The sequence below is a fragment of the Pinus tabuliformis genome, chromosome 7, assembly GCF_031772625.1.
Source record: "Pinus tabuliformis cultivar Carrire ecotype Pingquan chromosome 7, CPIR1, whole genome shotgun sequence".
NCBI classification, from domain to species: Eukaryota; Viridiplantae; Streptophyta; class Pinopsida; order Pinales; family Pinaceae; genus Pinus; species Pinus tabuliformis.
Genome location: NC_142293.1, coordinates 1,334,400,276 through 1,334,419,111, shown reverse-complemented (window position 1 = coordinate 1,334,419,111; position 18,836 = coordinate 1,334,400,276).

Sequence of the window (18,836 nt, the reverse complement as noted above, 5' to 3'; positions counted from 1 at the left end):
GAATGGATTGCATGCAACACTTCTCACAGTTGTTGTTGCAAATGCAATAGCTACAACTGAGATGCATCCAGAAAAATGGAATCCACTATGTCTACAACTGTCTACTAGGAAAAATGTGTTGTTGTTGACTTTGCTATTGAGCCTCTTTCTCTATTTTCAACACTGACTAAGACTGATCCTCCTACTGTTAAATACTATGGGACCCTGTAGCAATGTAATGATCCATGGGGAGAGCACCTCAATGTACCCTCCCCAAATTTCTACAACTTTGGGACTAAGAATCTACATCGCCCCACCTCACTCCAGGAGGTATAGTTGCATGAAAAGAGAAATTTGATCTACTCATATTGTTATTGCTTCTTCTCTATTGTTCTTTCTGCATTGTTTCTACAACTACTACAATAACAAGTGTGATATCCCTAGATCTCAAAGTACTAGCTTTCATAGGGATGCTCCCTCTAAAACTATACTCCCTATGAGTCTCAATCACCCTGTGGGGAATCTTTCTACTCCTCAATCTACCAATATCAATTATCACAACTCCTTTTTCTGTCACTAAACATTGGCTCACTGATATGCCCACTAGTAGCCTTATAAAGTCTCCATTAAGAAGTATGAACATAGGGTCTTCTATATCTTCCTTGAATGAGGGATCCATACTCTGCCTCCTAACAACTAATTAGTTCTTTAATGATCATTGTACATGAGGAATTCAAGGACTCATTCTAATGTGAATCATGCTCTTATACCATGTAGAAATTAATGTGTAGATTCAATATTGCTAATGAAATTTATTAAATCAAAAGACTCGAAGCTACTCTCATCATATGCAAAAGTTAATTCACCATATAAAACCAGAATCATAGACATGAAAAAGCGAACATCAGTTGTGCACAAATATTTAAATAGGGGAAATTAACTTCTCAAAACCCCTTACTATCTGTATTACATTAATCAAAGAATCTAGATGAATACAATATGCTTTGCTCAAGCTTGAGCTCAACCTACACTTGTCTCTTCTATCCTTTGTCTGATGGACTAGCCTTGACCAATACTTAGCCAAAACTTTGAGCCTCTAAGCCCCTATTTCCTTTCATTGTTACCTTGGGAATTAGGCCCCTATTTAATAGGAATTTTCTTCATCTACATTGTGCAATTCCTTTAAGTCAATTCTCTGAATACATGCACCACTTGTACAACTTGAACTAGTTTAGAACTGATAGTACATTGTCATTAAACTCCAATCTCAACTGGGTAAATCAAATTATTTACATGGATGAGTTAATCTAGGCTCAGTGATTAGTTATCTGGATGATCAGTCAATGTGTGTTATGTTCCACACCCACAACTTGACCTCCACTTTTACCTCTATCAGTTAGAAATAGTTTAACTAACCATAACTCAATTTAACTGAATTAAATTTCTACAATTGAAATTAAGTCAACCTAGGCTCCTAAAATTTAGGAACCCACTGCACACAACTGAACTCCATGTCCCTAACTCGAATTAACTGAGCTAGACTACTAATTTTTAGGAATCAACACAAGTAAACTAAACCTCAACTCATTAATTTGAATTGAGTGTTCTTCACTGAGTGACAAGTGTTATGTCACCTTAGTTAACTCCTAAAGTTGTTTAGTAATATGGAATTCCAAATTTCCTCAATTTTAATTAAGGTAAAAATCAAAATTGACACTTTTCTTTCACATGAGAGTAGAGTTGGCATATGAATCTTTTTATATTTAAAAGAAGAGAAAGTAGCCATTGCCTTGAAGAAAGGTGTATATAAATATCGTTTGCATAATTTATGAACATCTAAATATAATTAACCATGCCTTTTAGGGGTATTTGATATAAAAGATAAGTAACCATGTCATTCTTGAAAGAAAATTGTATGGTAAAATATAAAGAAATCATATTAATTTCTTGAAAGAAAATTGCATTGTAAAAGATAAAGAAATCATATTACTTTCCTGAAACGAAAAATTGCATGGTAAAAGATAAGTTAGGGATGTTGTTTTCTTGGAAAGAAATATGTAAACTTTTCTTATGAAAAGAGAAGGAAAATAAGTTATTTTGTTAAAGAAAAGATTGATAGAAAATTATGAGAGAAAATTAGATTATTAGTTTCCTTAGAGATATTAGCATGATTATTAGACTCTTAATAGGAATATGTGAAGAATAATAATATCCATTATATTAGAATCTTGAAATAAATTTCTATGTTACTTATTGAAAAGAAAAAATTAATTGCATGTATCATTGTATTACGTTTCGAAGTGAAATGTATTTGCATACATGTCAAATTCTTGGAAAAGAGAAAAATTAATTAGATTAATTCTCTTGGAAGGGATTTCATGAATCTATATGCATATATTTCCCATGTTGTTTATTTAATTACCATAAGGATTTGAGTGTAGAAAGACTTGAATAAGAGTTTTGTGCATGAATTGATGAAAAATAAAGATTATTTTCTTAAAAGATGCATATAAATCTTGTTCATACAAGAACATGAAGTTCACATGCTTGTTTCTCAAAAAGATTATGTGCATTGAAGTAAGGATAATTGTGTTAAAAAAAACACATGTTGCATGTACAGAAGGGTAGTCATTGTTATATAAAAAATATGTTTTTGCATGTAGATAGATAAAGTTATTATGTTAATTTTCTTGAAAAGACTAATCCCTTGAAAAAATTGCCGCTAGATGAATTGTGTTAATTTTCTTCATTTAGGTAAATAAATTGTTAAGTTAACCTTGTTATTGTTGCCTAGGTTTTATGCATAAAAGAAGGTTATATATGGCAATTTCTTGAAAGGGAAGCATGAAAAACTTGCATGTAGAAAGATAGAGAAACAAGGTTATATTAACCTCCATTTGAAAAAGAAGTATGTATCTATTTACATGAAAATAATTTAATTAATGATGGTAGAATTCTAGAGAAGGGAATATGTGTTGCATACATTAAAGAAGCGATATTATGATAAGCTCTTGCATGCATAGGGAATAGTCATTGTGTTATAGAGATATGTTCTTTTCATGGATAGAATAAATATTTAGCTATATTTATTTAGGAAAAATTATATATGATTACTTGTTTCTTTTGGAATACGATGTATATGCATGCAAGATTTGTGTTAGCTTTTTTTTGGAAACAATATACATTCGCATGTGGGAAATGACAACATGTTGTGTTAGCCTACATTGAAAAAGATCATTTTCGAAAGTATATACATTTTCATGCATAAGAACAACATTCATTGTGTTAGCTTTCTTTACATATTTACATGCACTAGAACAAATAGCTAAAGGACTAGTAATTTTGATAAAGTTTATGTAATTCGCATGCATGAAGATCATAACTGATATGTTATTTTCCTTTAAAGGGATATCTTCACATTTGTTGTGATTTATCTTGCAAGAACATGTTCTTGTCTAAAGAAATTATTAGTTAATGTGGTATTTGTTTTATAGACATGTTTTGATGGTTACGTGGTTATAACTAGTGCATATGCAATGTCATTAAAGGAAGTTTGTCTCAATATTTTGCTTGCATTTCATGAATGTAAATGAATAGATGGTGAAGCATCCCCAGTATGTATTTTAAATAGGTTGATTAATATTTTATGTAATCATGATATCAATGTAGGTTGACAACAACAATGGTAGGAAATGATGGTGACTTGTGCAAACGATAGATTATGTTTAGCATGGTGTTAGGTAAGGAATTAATGGTCCATGCATATGAGTGTGAGCTGCAGGATGGTCCACTAAAAGAAGAATCTAGCCACAAAGATAAAAAGAGTGAATATTTATGGGTAAATGATATCATGATGATTGTAATAACTTTTAGCTAAATGTTTTATATTTAAATGATATTTCCTTCTAATATTTTAGGAAAATGGTTAAGGGATGGACTCCCTTATAAGTCATTGAGTGAGGGGTGAACACCCTCATGAGCTTTTAATAATAAGATTAAACATTTGTTGGTTTTCACCCTATGAAGTTTCCAAGGTATATCGGTGTCTAATGATGTGGTTTCTTGTTGTGCTATTTTTATGATGTGGATTCCTTGCATGAGATGATTTTTATAATATCAAGTATGTGATTAACTAATTTAGTCAAAGGAATCATGAAAATGATGTAAGGTTACATCAGAAAGTTTGTGTTAATATGCTACAAAAGTGGTTGTTAATGGTTATGTAACTTATCATTTCTTTACTATAATCACTATATTTAATGACGAAGATTCTATGTTAATGAGAAACCTAGAATAGTAATTTGGATAGTTACTTGTGGGTAAGTTGTGTACAAATTTTCTAATCATGTACGTTTCCATACGAGGATGTATGTGTTGTTGCAAAATGTTATTTAAAAATTTCCATCTTAAAAAATGATTATGATTCTAGATTCACATTGTTTGTATTTAAAAATTCGTAAAATATATCTTCACTTATATAATTTTTTTTTCAAATATAATTATTATTCCACCATTAATAGAACTATTTCATAAATACCACACAGACCAACATGTCTCTAGAGACTTAGAGACTTAAACCCATCCACTTAAGACATACATTGTGAACCATACCACTTGAACTAAATTCACTTAAACTAAATTCCTTTCGCAATGATGATAACCAATATTAATTAAAATATTAATAATAATTAATTAATATAATAAATTTGAATAATTATACTAATAATTTTTTTTTATAAAAATATAAATAAATTACCACTCTTCTCACCATATTTATTAACATTTATTAAAATATATGAAGCTCCAATTAAATTCCGGTTTTAAGTATATTAAATGTAAACTTTTCCCAGTGATCATTCCTTTCCATGCTTATATGAATTACTTTAATGTTTGTAGGTTAAGTTGTGGAATCTAATTTTTTTAAATAATTATTAAATATTTATTTAATAATATATAATTTTATATTTATTTTTTTAGTTTTTTTTTAATTAAATTTATCTTAAAATTTATAAATAATATTTTTATTATAGATAAAATTAATATTTTAAAATTTAAATTATATTTAAATAAACTTGATAGGAATAAAAAAATGCATGAACTATTTAAATATTAATTATTGAGATTTTTTAATATAAAAGATAAAATTGCATTAAATAACTTATTATATTTTTGGTATACATTTTCCATATATATTTTTTTTAAGAATAATGTATTCAACATTAAAATATTGTTATGAATAAATGGTTTCCATTATTTTAAAAAATGTGTAATAATTTTTTTCCAGTGGAAAAAGCTGTAACCTTTTATTAAAAAATGAAAAGTTACAATTGCAGATGCATTAAGCATTTCCATAAGCTGCCACATGGGCTCAAGTGCTTTCGCACCCCTCGCAACATTTGAGGACTAACGTGCACAAAGAATAAGAAAAGAGAAAGAGAGGAGAGAGAGAGAAAGGGCAAGAAAAACTGAATTCCGGCGCTTCAAGTTTTTCTCCCCTTCTTCTTTTCAACCTTGCGCCACTCTCCTTGAGTGGGCTTGATCGAAGCAATGACTAACTGTGATTCTACATTTTGTGGGCCTGTTTCTTTGTCTGAGTCTGAAGTATCTGAGTGGTGATGCCGTTTGGTGCCTCCCATGCTTGGATCCACACTTGTCATCTCTGCCTGATTTTGGTGAATCTTTGTGTTCTTGTTTGCTGATGTAGTAAATTTTCCGGAATCTGAGGACAAATGTTCCTGATTGTTTGCCGTGGGGGTGGCAGCCCCGGCATTCTCCCCAATAGGATCATCATGTTGTTCAGGTGGGAAGTTAGGCTCCCCCTCATCCTCTGTTTCTTCTTCTGGATTCACTGTGCATTGCCAGCCTCTTGGTTTGTGAACTTGTTTCTTGTTCCTTCTGTTTTCTCTTTTGTTTTGCGGACAGTTATTATGTAGATGTCCTGTTTGTTGACAGCCTCGACATCTGAAGGCCGTGTTTTCATAATCAAGAGGTTGTTTCCACTGAGAGTTGTTATGGATTAGAATTATATTGTCAGGAAGTCCTTGACTAAGATCAACCTCCACATAGATTCTGGCAAAAGTATGAATGCATCTTTCTATTCTTTCCACATCTTGCTTGATTAATGAACCTATAGCATTCCCTATCGCTGCAAAAACGTTAGGAAACCAGAAATGTAATGGAAGGTTGTGGAGCCTGACCCAAACCGGCATTTTGGAAACCACCATAGAGGAGGGGTCAAAACTCGGGAACCAGGGGGTCATGAAGAGACCAGCATTGCCATAGAACAATGGCCCCTCATGGAGGGCAAAATCTTTTTCCTTAACCGAGTCGAATTTTACAATAAAGAAACCCTTGGAGCACAAATGGATGTCACAATCTGGGGTCCATGTGGAGAAGATCCATTGTCTTAAAGCATCTGTTTTAGGCCAAAACCCGTTGAATCTGCATATGACAGCCAGTGAAGAAAGGTCAGAATGGAAATTTTTTACCTCAGGAAAGTCGATTTGCAGAGCAGGATTCTGTGATCTTTGCTCCACAATGTAGGGAACAGGAAGATCTGGAGATGTTGATGACTTGTTTTTGACTTCCCCCTTCCCTTTGACAGCATCTTTAAAAGAACCAATGCCTTTAGGGCCTGAACCCAAGCTTCCTCCTCTCAGCCTTGTGCTTAGAATGATAGTTGAGTCTCGACCAATGCCATATTGATGTACTGTAAAATTATCCTGCAGGATTTTACCTGCATGTATCAAACTTAGCAGGTTTGATGGGATGCCTGTATCTGCTTGTATTTCATCCTTTATATTTTTTATCAATATTCCTGTCCAGATTTGCTTGCATATAGTTTTTCCTGACAGGGTTCTGATGAAAATTTGAGTTCGATCCTGTTCTGGGTCCTTGTGGGCTGGCTTAGATTTTTTACCCCCTGAAACTACTGCTATTTGAGTTACAGAGGCGTTTAGATCCGGCCCAGATCTGCTGTCTTTGTGGACAAGGGAGGGTGGATCTGTACCATGCAGCCCCAGAAATCCAAGAAAGGGCAGAGGAATAGGTAATCGGCTCTGTTTCCCATTGACGCAGACAGGCAAGACATCCAGGGTAGATCACCTGCGAAGGAGGACGGGTCATCCTGAGACTGTGTGGGGATCGGTAGATTTGAAGCATAAAACCCCGGGCAATGAAGAGGGGTGCCCAGAGTCGCCCTGAGGAAAACGAAACGTGCCAAGAAAGGGGGAAGAACCTCAAATACCTGATTGTTTTGATTCGATACCAGTGGCTCCTTTCCGTTAATGGATCCGGCCCAAATCCTGAGGGTATCATCGAGCGCTGTGGATCCCGCAGCCAGGCTCCAGCTCTTTCCAGCATCGAACAAAACTGTGGAGGCAGCGGCGGCAGCGTATGGACCTGCAGAAACCCTAAGCGCGCAAACACCTGCCATTTTCCTTTCTGTTGGAGCTCCCAGAAAAGAATGTGTAATAATAAATATATAATTGAAAAGAAATTTCATATACTAAATAATATTTAAAAATTCAGATTTATTATATATAAAATGTTTCAATAAATCGTTTTGTTGTGATATTTCTTTTAGTGAACGTAGTTTGAAATCAACTAATAACAATTTTGTAGTATATAACGACTTTTTTAAATATTTACTAAAATTTTGAATTCTTTAATTTAAAAATGACTTTTTATTTTTATTTTTAATTTCATTATTATGAAAAGGTGTTCGAAGATATTAAGTATGGTTTCATATACTATTTAATTATATTTTTTTAATACTAATTAAATTGCGATCCTGTAGCAAATGTAAATATTTAATTTATTGCAGAATTCAACGAACTAAATTATTATTATTATTATTTTATATATAATTTTTTAAATTAAGTTATGCATAAATGGAATAACAACTATGTGTAATTAGTGTTTTCACATGTTGAGTAATGGGGATTGACAGTTACCTGTTTCTAACTAATTTCTTGAAGATTTATTCAAGAAGGATAAAGAGGATAGTGGTATCTGAGATCAAGAGAGACAAGAAGAAAGAGAAAATGGAATAGAGAAGTTTGTGCTGAAGGGTCACGTAGATTTCCAGAGCTAAGTCTGCTTGAGACCAGATAGTTGTTTATGAGAGATATAGTCTCAAAAACAGTTCTTGTGTGCAAGAACAGCTTGGGGGGAGACACCTCGACAAGGTTGTCTCATGGTTGGGAGGAAAGGAGCAACTAAAGCCAAAGTTTAGCAACAGACTCTTGTCTATAAATTCAGCAATAATTCAGATAAGTACACTTTATCATTGTATATATACAATAATGCGTGATTTGTAGGTCTTAAGTTCTATGAAATAAGCAAAGGAAAACAATGCACTCAAGAGAAGAGCGAGAGAACCTTATGTTATTATGTGTAGTAATAGAAAGCATAGAATTAATAACAAACAAATTAGCTTACTATATATTCAAAAGTGGATAGTATAATTATCTTATTTAACCATCACGGTAGTCATCTTCGGAACAAATAAAACAACAATAGTTATGATGTAAGATATTAAACCTTAAAGCTTCTTATGCATGTAAAAAATGAGATTCCCTTGAACACCTTTGCCTTCGTAAAATAATATAAGAGAAATAGAAATTTGATGCATCTGCCAAACGAGAACAGCAAGAAAAAGTAAATTTATACAACAGGAAAATTTGGGTTTTGTTATCACTGTCAAACCTAGAATTTCAATAAATTCCAATAATATATTTGAATTACACTATAAAACAACTTTCAACAATTCTGACACATAGCATAAAAATTCTAGATATAGTTTTGACTAGGGAAGGGTTAAACAATCAATCGCTCTAATAAAAGAATAGTCGATAAGGGTTGATATCCATTTGAGGATAGGTAAGAAATACAAATCAAAAACCTTGGACTAAAAGGGCTTGATGCTCATAGCCTTATCTATCAACTGTTCTTGGCATTTCTATAGCAAAATAATTACACAGTAGACAAATGTGACAGAAGCAAATTACTATTGAAACAATAGGATGCATTATTCCCTTAAACTGGATTACTACACAGAGAATGAACCAACCCAGAATATAATTGGGTCAAATAAATAATCCAACCATATTGAGAATGACATAACCACAATAGTAAATAATTCATAAAATAACAATAGAGACCGAAAGGCCCCATCTTCGTTTAACCATAGTCTAGAGGTAGGACCACCAATGCAACTGAAAAAAATGAACTACACATCTAAGATCTACCACTACCCTCAACCAGTTAAGCCAAAATGGTTTAGGGTAGACCTAGTTCATAATACAACCCCATAAATATTATAAACTATGTTTGCAAATAAAATCCAGAATAGTTACATGCAAAAGACACATCATAGACATGGTTTTCCCTAAGAGTCTTATGGCCAACTACAACAACTACCAAATAGGCAAGAATGCCTTCAGCTAAAGCAATAGCTGATTTCAAGACCAGAAAGTTTCACACCAGTTGTGCTAGCCCCTGTGGAGGTCTGAAGTTTAGCTTTTGCCTCTCCTTGTGACCCAAAAATTCTACCTCAAAAAAACCAAAGCGCACAAGGTCAACATTGATAGTTATCCTCGAAATATAGTAGAATTTGTAGCTAAAAATCTTGAATTGAGAATGAAAAGCCTTACATGTGATGCAGACCAGCTTTCCCTAAGTCTGTGTATAGTGTAGAACCCTCCCATCCTGCAGAGGTAGAGCCCATTGACAAACAAATGCATCATCTCAATGGATACACCCTCTAATGACACATATCATAGCCATACCAATAAATAATAGAATATAGAGTAGTAAACCATTCTCACTGTGAATGAGTAACAATAACCATCACAATGAATACCTTGGAGATAGACATGTAGCAGAGGCATCGAAAAATGCAAACGACCTCAACTATCTGATGGCGAGCAAGAATAGAAATTGTGAGATGAAGAATGAGTATTGAGTCCAGGAGGGTCAGCTAAAGAGCAACGACGGAACTATGTTCATCCCATTACCAGGCCTTGGCAGTCGTGTCACCCATAGAATTAATTGCAAAGATATATAGTCATTGGAAAGTGAAGCTCATCAGAATTAGAGTTTATGCAACCACCGTTCCTCTGACCAGTCTCGTAAGGCAAGATAAATGGTTTTAAAATTATACCAACCCAAACTTTGCAATGACCATAATTATATGCAGATAAATAGGAATTATGTATGGTGTACAGAGCTTCTCATTTTCAACATAATAGTACATATATTCGTGGATAGCTAATTTCTATAATAAATATTTTTTTATTATGTGTATTTCATTTAATGTGCTTACATGGGTTTGTGACATGTGGTACCAGAGCGCTTGGGTTGCAAAACTGAGACCTCTCAAGTCTAAGTGAATAACAACATTTGTGAGGTGCACAAAGAAATAAGGGAAAGAAGACAACATGAGGATAACTAGAATTACAACAGATAGACCCGTAATGGGAACATGACCAGCCTCCTTTCAAGAAACCAACTGGAAGTATGGGTATAGTTGGGGGAAGAGCTGCACAATACCAATATGGAAATCATGGAAACTGTGTAAGAACTGAAGGATGAGATGGCTTGGTTATGGGTAGAAAACAAAAGGCTAATGTAGGAATACGAAAATATTATGAAGAATCTGCCTGATAGGCAAAATCATCGACCACCAATTCCCAACCCTGAACACAGAAATATGACTGGAGAACAAGAATTTGAACTGAGAATATGGAAACAGAAGGTGGAAAAGAGAATCATGAAGAAGCATCTGATAATGTATCAGGACACAAGACAGAGAAAAGTTAGAAGATATAACTTCAAGGGGAATTTTGGAAAATAAAACCTCCCCTCTTTGATGGTGAACAAGAAGAGGCAGCTAAAGCTTGGTTCATCAATATGAACAAGTATTTTTAGTTGTATGAATACAATCATAACTTAAAGGCTCATTTGGCCATCTTTCCGTTGTAAGGGAAAGCCACTCTGTGGTGGGAAGAGGTAAAAATAGTAAGCGAGGTAAATGTTCAAAGTATAATGTGGGAAAATTTTCAAAGGTGTTTTAAAGAAAAATATCTAACTGAAAGATTTTATGACAAAAAAGAAAGGATTTTCACGATCTTCGATTATGAAAGTTGTCTATGGATGACTTCATAGAAAAATTCACATCCTTGCTTCGGTTTCCTTACATATGATAAGAAGAGGTGAAAGTGCAGTGGTTTATTAGCCATTTTGTTGTTATTTATGAAAGAGAACCTTCAGTTTTATAACCCGAGAAACATGGATGAATTTATACGAAAAGCTCGAATATGTTATCAGCGAAACAAGAAAAATGGAGATGTGGGAAAGAGATGGGTTGAGAAAAAGGGGACTAAATTTACCTCCAATCAGAAGGGGAATAAGGCCACAGTCAGCAAAGGACCCTATGAAGGTCAAATAAGTAGAAATATGAGCACAAATCAGCCTAGATTCAAGCTTCCAAATGAGACTAAAACAAATGAACAAACGGGCAGAACTAAAGTGGAACTAACAGCTAGACCCCTTGTACAATGTTCGAGATGTGGAGGGCCACATTATGTCAAAAAATACCCTCACTACAAGGGAAATGATCAAATTTCACATATCCAAGAAGCTTTTACTCTGCGAGAAGTTTCAAGGAGTGTTCCTAAAATTAATGCTGCCCTTCAAGACCATCAGGCAAAATATCGGCCAACCATGATAGAATTTGAGGGTAAGGTCTCTGACCACCCTATATCTATTTTAATTGATACAGGAGAAACTTTAAGTTATATTAGCCCTAACATAGCAGAGCAATGTTGTTTGTAAGTTGTTAAGTTTAAAAATCCTGGGTTAGTACAACTAGCCACAGGAGCAAAAAAAAGGGTGGTGGTGAGGGTCAGCAACTACCCCCTCAAGTTAGTAGGTTAGCCTATCATAGTCAAATTGAATGTGTTACCTTTGGGATCATACGATGTCCTTATAGGCATGGACTATTTCGAAAAACATTGGTCCCTCATTAAGTGCAAAACCAAAACTATTAACTACATGGATGAGGATGGAAGGAGGCGAGAAATTCAAGGCATACTAAGAGCTCTGAAATTAAGACCAGTAACAGCCTATCAACTATCAAAATGTATCAAAAAAGGCTGCTAGATTTATGCAATACAAGTAGGATATACAAATTCAAAGGATAAATCTGTTTCTCTGGAAAATATTTCAGTAGTACAGAACTTTCCGGATGTATTTCCTTGGGAAATTATGGGACTCCCTTAAAAAAGGGACATATATTTCACCATTAAATTGATTTTGGGAGTCGTTCCAGTCTCCCGAGCTCCTTACCGAATGAGCATACCAGAGTTGACAGAACTAAAAATGCAGTTACAAGATCTACTTGACAAAAAATATATCTGTCCAAGTGTATCACCTGGGCGAGCTTCAATGCTTTTTATTAAGAAGGATGGAACTATGCGTTTTGCATTGATTACTGCCAGTTGAATGAGTTGACTATCAAGAATAAATACCACCTACTTTGTATAGATGAGTTATTTGATCAGGTGAAGGCAGGGACGGTGTTCTCAAAGATTGACCTCCGTTCAAGTTACCATCAAATTAGGATAAAGGAAGAGGACATACCAAAAACTACTTTTAGAACTTGTTATGGACACTACGAGTTCATGGTGCTTCCCTTTGGGCTGACTAATGCTCCTGAAACCTTCATGTGCCTTATGAACAATATATTTCATCAGTATTTGGATAAATTTGTGTTAATTTTCATCGATGACATACTAATTTAATCTCAGAACATAAAACATAAGGAACACCTCTGAATAGTTCTGCAAGTTTTAAGAGAACATCAACTGTATGCTAAGTACAGTAAATGTGATTTCTTCAAAGAAAAAGTCCAGTACTTAGGACATGTCATTACCAAAGATGGAATTGTTCTAGACCTAGAGAAAATTAAAACTATCATGGAATGGTCAGTACCAAAATATGTGGCTAATATAAGATCATTGATGGGTCTAGCCAGATATTATAGGCACTTTGTTGAAGGTTTTTATAGGGTGGCATATCCCATTACTTCCTTGTAGAAGAAAGGGAAAACCTTTCGGTGGACCATGGATTGTCAAAGAACTTTTTATTAGCTCAAACATTTACTTACCACCGCACCCATTTTAAGCATTGTTGATCCAAAGAAAGATTATGTGGTTTGTACAGATTCCAAAAAGAAAGGTGTGGGTGGTGTATTAATGCAAGAAGTCCAAGTGGTTTCCTATGAGTCTAGAAATCTTAAGGAGCACAAGTAGAAATAATTATCTTATGATTTAGAGCTAACATCAGTTATTCATGCCTTGCAGATGTGGTGGAATTACATAATGGGTAAGAGATTTTTGCTAATGACTGATCATCATAGCTTAACTAATTATTTCAAACAACCCACCTTGAATTATGAGACAAGCTCATTGGGTTGACTTCCTAAGTGAATTTGATTTCGAAATCAAGCACTTAAAAAGAAAAGAGAACAGAGTCACAAATGCCTTAAGTTGAAAGGTAAATTTTTTTATATCAAGTTACTTTTAGTGAGTCACGAGCTACTGTTTATGAGAAAAATAAAGAAGCAATAATACAAGATTTGGAATATAAATATTTACAGTAGCAAGCTCAAATTTTGAACAGCCCTGAACAACAATAGGGATATGAGGTAAACTCAAAAAATTTACTAATTTATAGAAGCAGAGTATATGTACCTAATCAGACAAATCTTAAAAATTTAATCCTAGATGAATATCATAAGATTTTGTATGCATGTCATCTCGGGTACCAGAAGTTAATTACTGCACTATGAAAGGAATTTTTCTGGCTCGGTATGAAGAAGGAGGTGGTTGAGTATTTAGCTCACTTCTTGGAATGCTAGCAAGTGAAGGCGGAACATTGTCACTCAGCGGGATTACTCCACCCATTTCCTATCCCATAATAGAAATGTGACACAATTTCCATCGATTTTATTATAGGACTACCCAAGTTGAAAAATCTGAACGACTTAATAATGGTAATAGTAGACAAATTAAGCAACTTTTCTCATTTCATACTGGTACATTCAACCTACAAGGCCATGCAAATTGCTAACATATTTATGCAGAACAATTTTAGATTAGATGGAATATCCAAGATGATAATTTCCAACCGGGATTTGAAATTAGCCTCAGCTTTCTGGAAATCTTTAATTGAAGGGCTAGGCACACAGTTGCACTTCAACACTGCTTACCACGCTCAAATGGATGAGTAGACTGAGAGAGTAAATCAAGTGGTAGAAGATAGACTGTGAACTTATGTAATGTAGCAACCTTCCAAATGGGAGGACTACCTACATTTGGTAGATTTTTCTTACAACAACGGTTACGTACATCTTTACAGATGATTCCATTTGAAGTATTATATGGACATAAGTGCAAGACACCTTTGTGTTGGGGTGGCCCAGAAGACAAATTGATGCTAGGACTAGACATGTTAAAAGAAATGGAAGATATGGTTAAAAGAGTACGTTCCAACCTCAAAGTCGCTCAAGACTGACAAACGAATTTTGTTGATCAGAAGAGAAGTTTCCAGTAATTTTAAGTGGGAGATCACGTTTATATTTGTGTATGAGCCAATAAGAGTACACTGCAATGGACTGGATGTGCTAAATTAGCACCTAGATTTTCTGGTCCTTTCTAAATTTTGGCTCAAATCAAGCGAGTGGCTTAACAACTTGCCCTACCCAGCCATATTCATGTGCAAAATGTCTTTCATGTTTCTGTACTTAAGAAATACATATATGATCCTAAACATATAATCAATTGGAATGACATCTAGGTAATTTAGAAAAATTGCTTAAGAGTACAACATAATATAACAAGCTGATTAATAATGAAGAGGACTGACTATTTTTGTATTCTTGTGAATAGGTCGAACCGGAAGGCGAGTTCTTGGTCGAACCCCTAGGTATACTCGATCATAGAGAAGTAACACTGCAGAAACGAGTTATCACCCAAGTTAAAGTTCTTTGGTAGCACTACGGGTCGGAGGAGGCTACCTGGGAGGATGAGCAGGTTATGAAAGAGACCTTTCCGAACCTATTTACAAAAAAGGAACATCAGGACAATGTTCAATCTTAGGGGGAGGAGATGTGATGTCCCCAGAAAATGTAAATATTTAATTTACTGCAGAACTCAACAAATTGAATTATTATTATTATTACTCTATAAACAATTTGTTAAATTAAGTTATGCACAAATGGAATAACAATTATGTGTAATTATTGTTTTCACATGTTGAGTAGTTAGGATTGATAGTTACATGTTGCTAACTAATTTCTTGAAGATTTATTCAAGAAATATCAAGAAGATAGGGGTATCTAAGATCAAGAGAAACAAGAGGAAAGAGAGAATGGAATAGAGAACTCTATGCTAAAGGGTGAGAAAGATTTCAAGAGCTAAGTCTAGTTGGGACCAGATAGATGTTTGTGAGAAATATAGTCTCAAAAACAATTCATATGTGCGAGGAACAACTCGGAGGAAGACAACTCGACAAGGCGGTCTCATGATTAGAAGGAAAGGAGCAACTAAAGCCAAAGTTTGGTAGTAGACTCTTGTATGTAAATTCAACAATAATTCAGATAAGCACACTTTCTCAATGATATATACAATAATGCGTCATTTGCAAGTCTTAAGTTCTATGAAATAAGAAAAGGGAAACAATGCACTCCAGACAGGAGCGAAAGGAACTTATGTTATTATGTGTAGTAACAAAAGCGTAGAATTAATGACAAACAAATTAGCTTACTATATATTCAAAAGTGGACAATATAATTATCTTACTTAACCATCACAGTGGTCATCTACGAAACAAATAAAACAACAATAGTTATGATGTAAGCTATTAAACCTTCAAGCCTCTTATGCAGGTAAAACATGAGATTCCCTTGAACATCTTTTCCTTAGTAAAATAATATAACAGAAACAAAAATTCAATGCATCTACTAAACGAGAACAACAAGATAACATAAATTTATACAACAGGAAAATTTGGGTTTTTTTATCACTGTCAAATCGATAATTTTGAGAAATGCCAATAATATAACCGAATTTCATTATAAAACAACTTTCGACAATTTCGACATATAGTGTAAAAATTCCAGATATAGTTTCGACCAGGGAAGGGTTAAACAGTAAATCACACTAATAAAAGATATGTCAACAAGGGTTGATATCCATCTGAGGACAGGTGAGAAATACAACTCAAAAACCTCGGTCTAAAAAGGCTTGATGCTCACAGCCTTATCTAGCAACTGTTCTTGGAATTTCTATAGCAAAATAATTACACAGTAGACAAACTCGACAGAAGAAAATTACTAAGGAAACATTAGGATGCATTATTCCCTTAAACTATATTACTACATAGAGAATGAACCAACCCATAATAGAATTGCTTCAAATAAATAACCCAAGCATATTGAGAACGACATAACCACAATAGCAAATAATTCATAAAATAACAATCAAGACCGAAAGGCAAAGGCCCGTCTCCGTTTAAACATAGTCCAAAGGTAGGACAAGCAATGGAACTAAAAAAAATGAACTGCACATCTAGGATCTACCACTACCCTCAACTGATTAAGCCAAAAGGGTTTAGGGCAGTCCTAGTTCGCAATACAACCCCAGAAATATTATAAAATTTTTTTGCAAATAAAATCCAAAACAATTACATGCAAAAGACACATCAGAGATATGGTTTTCCCTAATAGTATTATCGCGAACTACAAAAACTACTAAATAGGCAAGAATGCCTTCGCCTAAAGCAATACCTAATTTCAAGACCAGAAAGTTTCACACCAATTGTGTTATCCCCTATTGAGGTCCAAACTTCTCCTTTTGCCTCTCCTTGCAAGCCAGAAATTCTACCTCTCATAAACTAAAGAGCACAGGGTCAATAATGATACTTATCCTTGAAAGACAGTAGAATATCTAGCTAAAACTCTCGAATTAAGAATGAAAAACCTTACCTGTGACGCAAAATGGGCTAAGCAAGGTTTCAGCAAGTTTGTGCATAGTGTAGGAACCCCCCATCCTGCAGAGGTTGGACCCATCGACAAACATATGCATAATCTAGATGGATAAACCCTCTAATGGCGCATAGCATAGCCATACCAAGAAACAATACAAGATAGAACAGTGAACCATTATCACCCTAAAGGAGTAATAATAACTAGCAGAGTGAATAACTTGGAGATAGACATGCAACGGAGGCATCAAAAAATGCAAATGACCTCAATCGTCTGATGGTGAGCAAGAATAGAAACCATGAGATGAAGAACGAGTATCGACGCTAAGAGGGCCAGCAGGAGAGCAATAACAGAACCAGTTTCATCCCAATGCTAGGCCTGGGTAGTCACGTCGCCTAAAGAATTAATTGCAGAGATATATAGTCACCGGAAAGTGAAGCTCATCGGAATTAGAGTTTATGTGACCACCGTTCCTCGGACCAGTCTCGTAAGGCGGGATAAATGGTTTTAAAATTATACCAACCGAAAATTGCCAGCGGCTAACCAGCCTGCCATAGGGCATTAAATGCCCGGTTATATGCAGGCTGGATAACCCAATAAGACGCGCATGCCCATTTCTTGTTTATCTAGTCTCCACGCACGCATGCTATTGGGTTATCCAGCCCGCATATAACTAGACATTTAATTCCCTATGGCAGGCTAGTTAGCTCCTGCCACTGAAAATTTGCAATAACCATAATTATATGAAGATAAATAAAAATTCTGTATGATGTACAACACATCTCATTGTCAACATAATAGTACATATATTCGTGAATAGTTAATTTCTATAATAAATATTTTTTATTATATATATTTATTTAATGTGTTTACATAAATATTATCTTTAAAATTATTAAAATTCAATAAATATATTTTATTAAAAAAAATATTCATTAATATTTTCTTTTATAAAAATTTAAAAACACCACAATCAAAATCCTTCTCACTAACAAAATATTCCTCTCATATTTATCAGTATAAATAAATATTAGATATCATTTTTGGGATTCAACTGCGTTAAGTAAGTCATTCAAACGTATGACCATTTCCATGAGAGGTAGTCGTAACTGACTAATTTCTCATGATTTTTGAATAGTTCACTTAGCACTCATTGCATCGGGTGATGCTCACAGGGGTGAAGAAGTGGGATTGAAACTAGTGAAATGTGGAGAACGAATCACATAGCATCAGTCATCACTTCCGGGGCTTGCACTCGGTAACCAGGACTTCCCAGGAGGTCACCCATCCCAGAACTCCTCTGGCTCAAGCGCGCTTAACTGTGGAGTTTTTCCCCACAATCAAGCCCACTTAGCTTGCTACCCCATTTGCAAAACCTTAGCAAGTATTGTGCCTCATGAACCATTCAAGTAGAGATCCCTTGACTCTTTTTGAATTTAAGTATGGGGGATTTACGCAGTGCATTATATTAGATATCATTTTTGGGATTCAACTGCGTTAAGTAAGTCAATCAAACGTATGACCATTTCCATGAGAGGTAGTCGTAACTGACTAATTTCTCATGATTTTTGAATAGTTCACTTAGCACTCATTGCATCGGGTGATGCTCACAGGGGTGAAGAAGTGGGATTGAAACTAGTGAAATGTGGAGAATGAATCACATAGCATCAATCATCACTTCCGGGGCTTGCACCCGGTAACCAGGACTTCCCAGGAGGTCACCCATCCTAGAACTCCTCTAGCTCAAGCACGCTTAACTGTGGAGTTTTTCCCCACAATCAAGCCCACTTAGCTTGCTACCCCATTT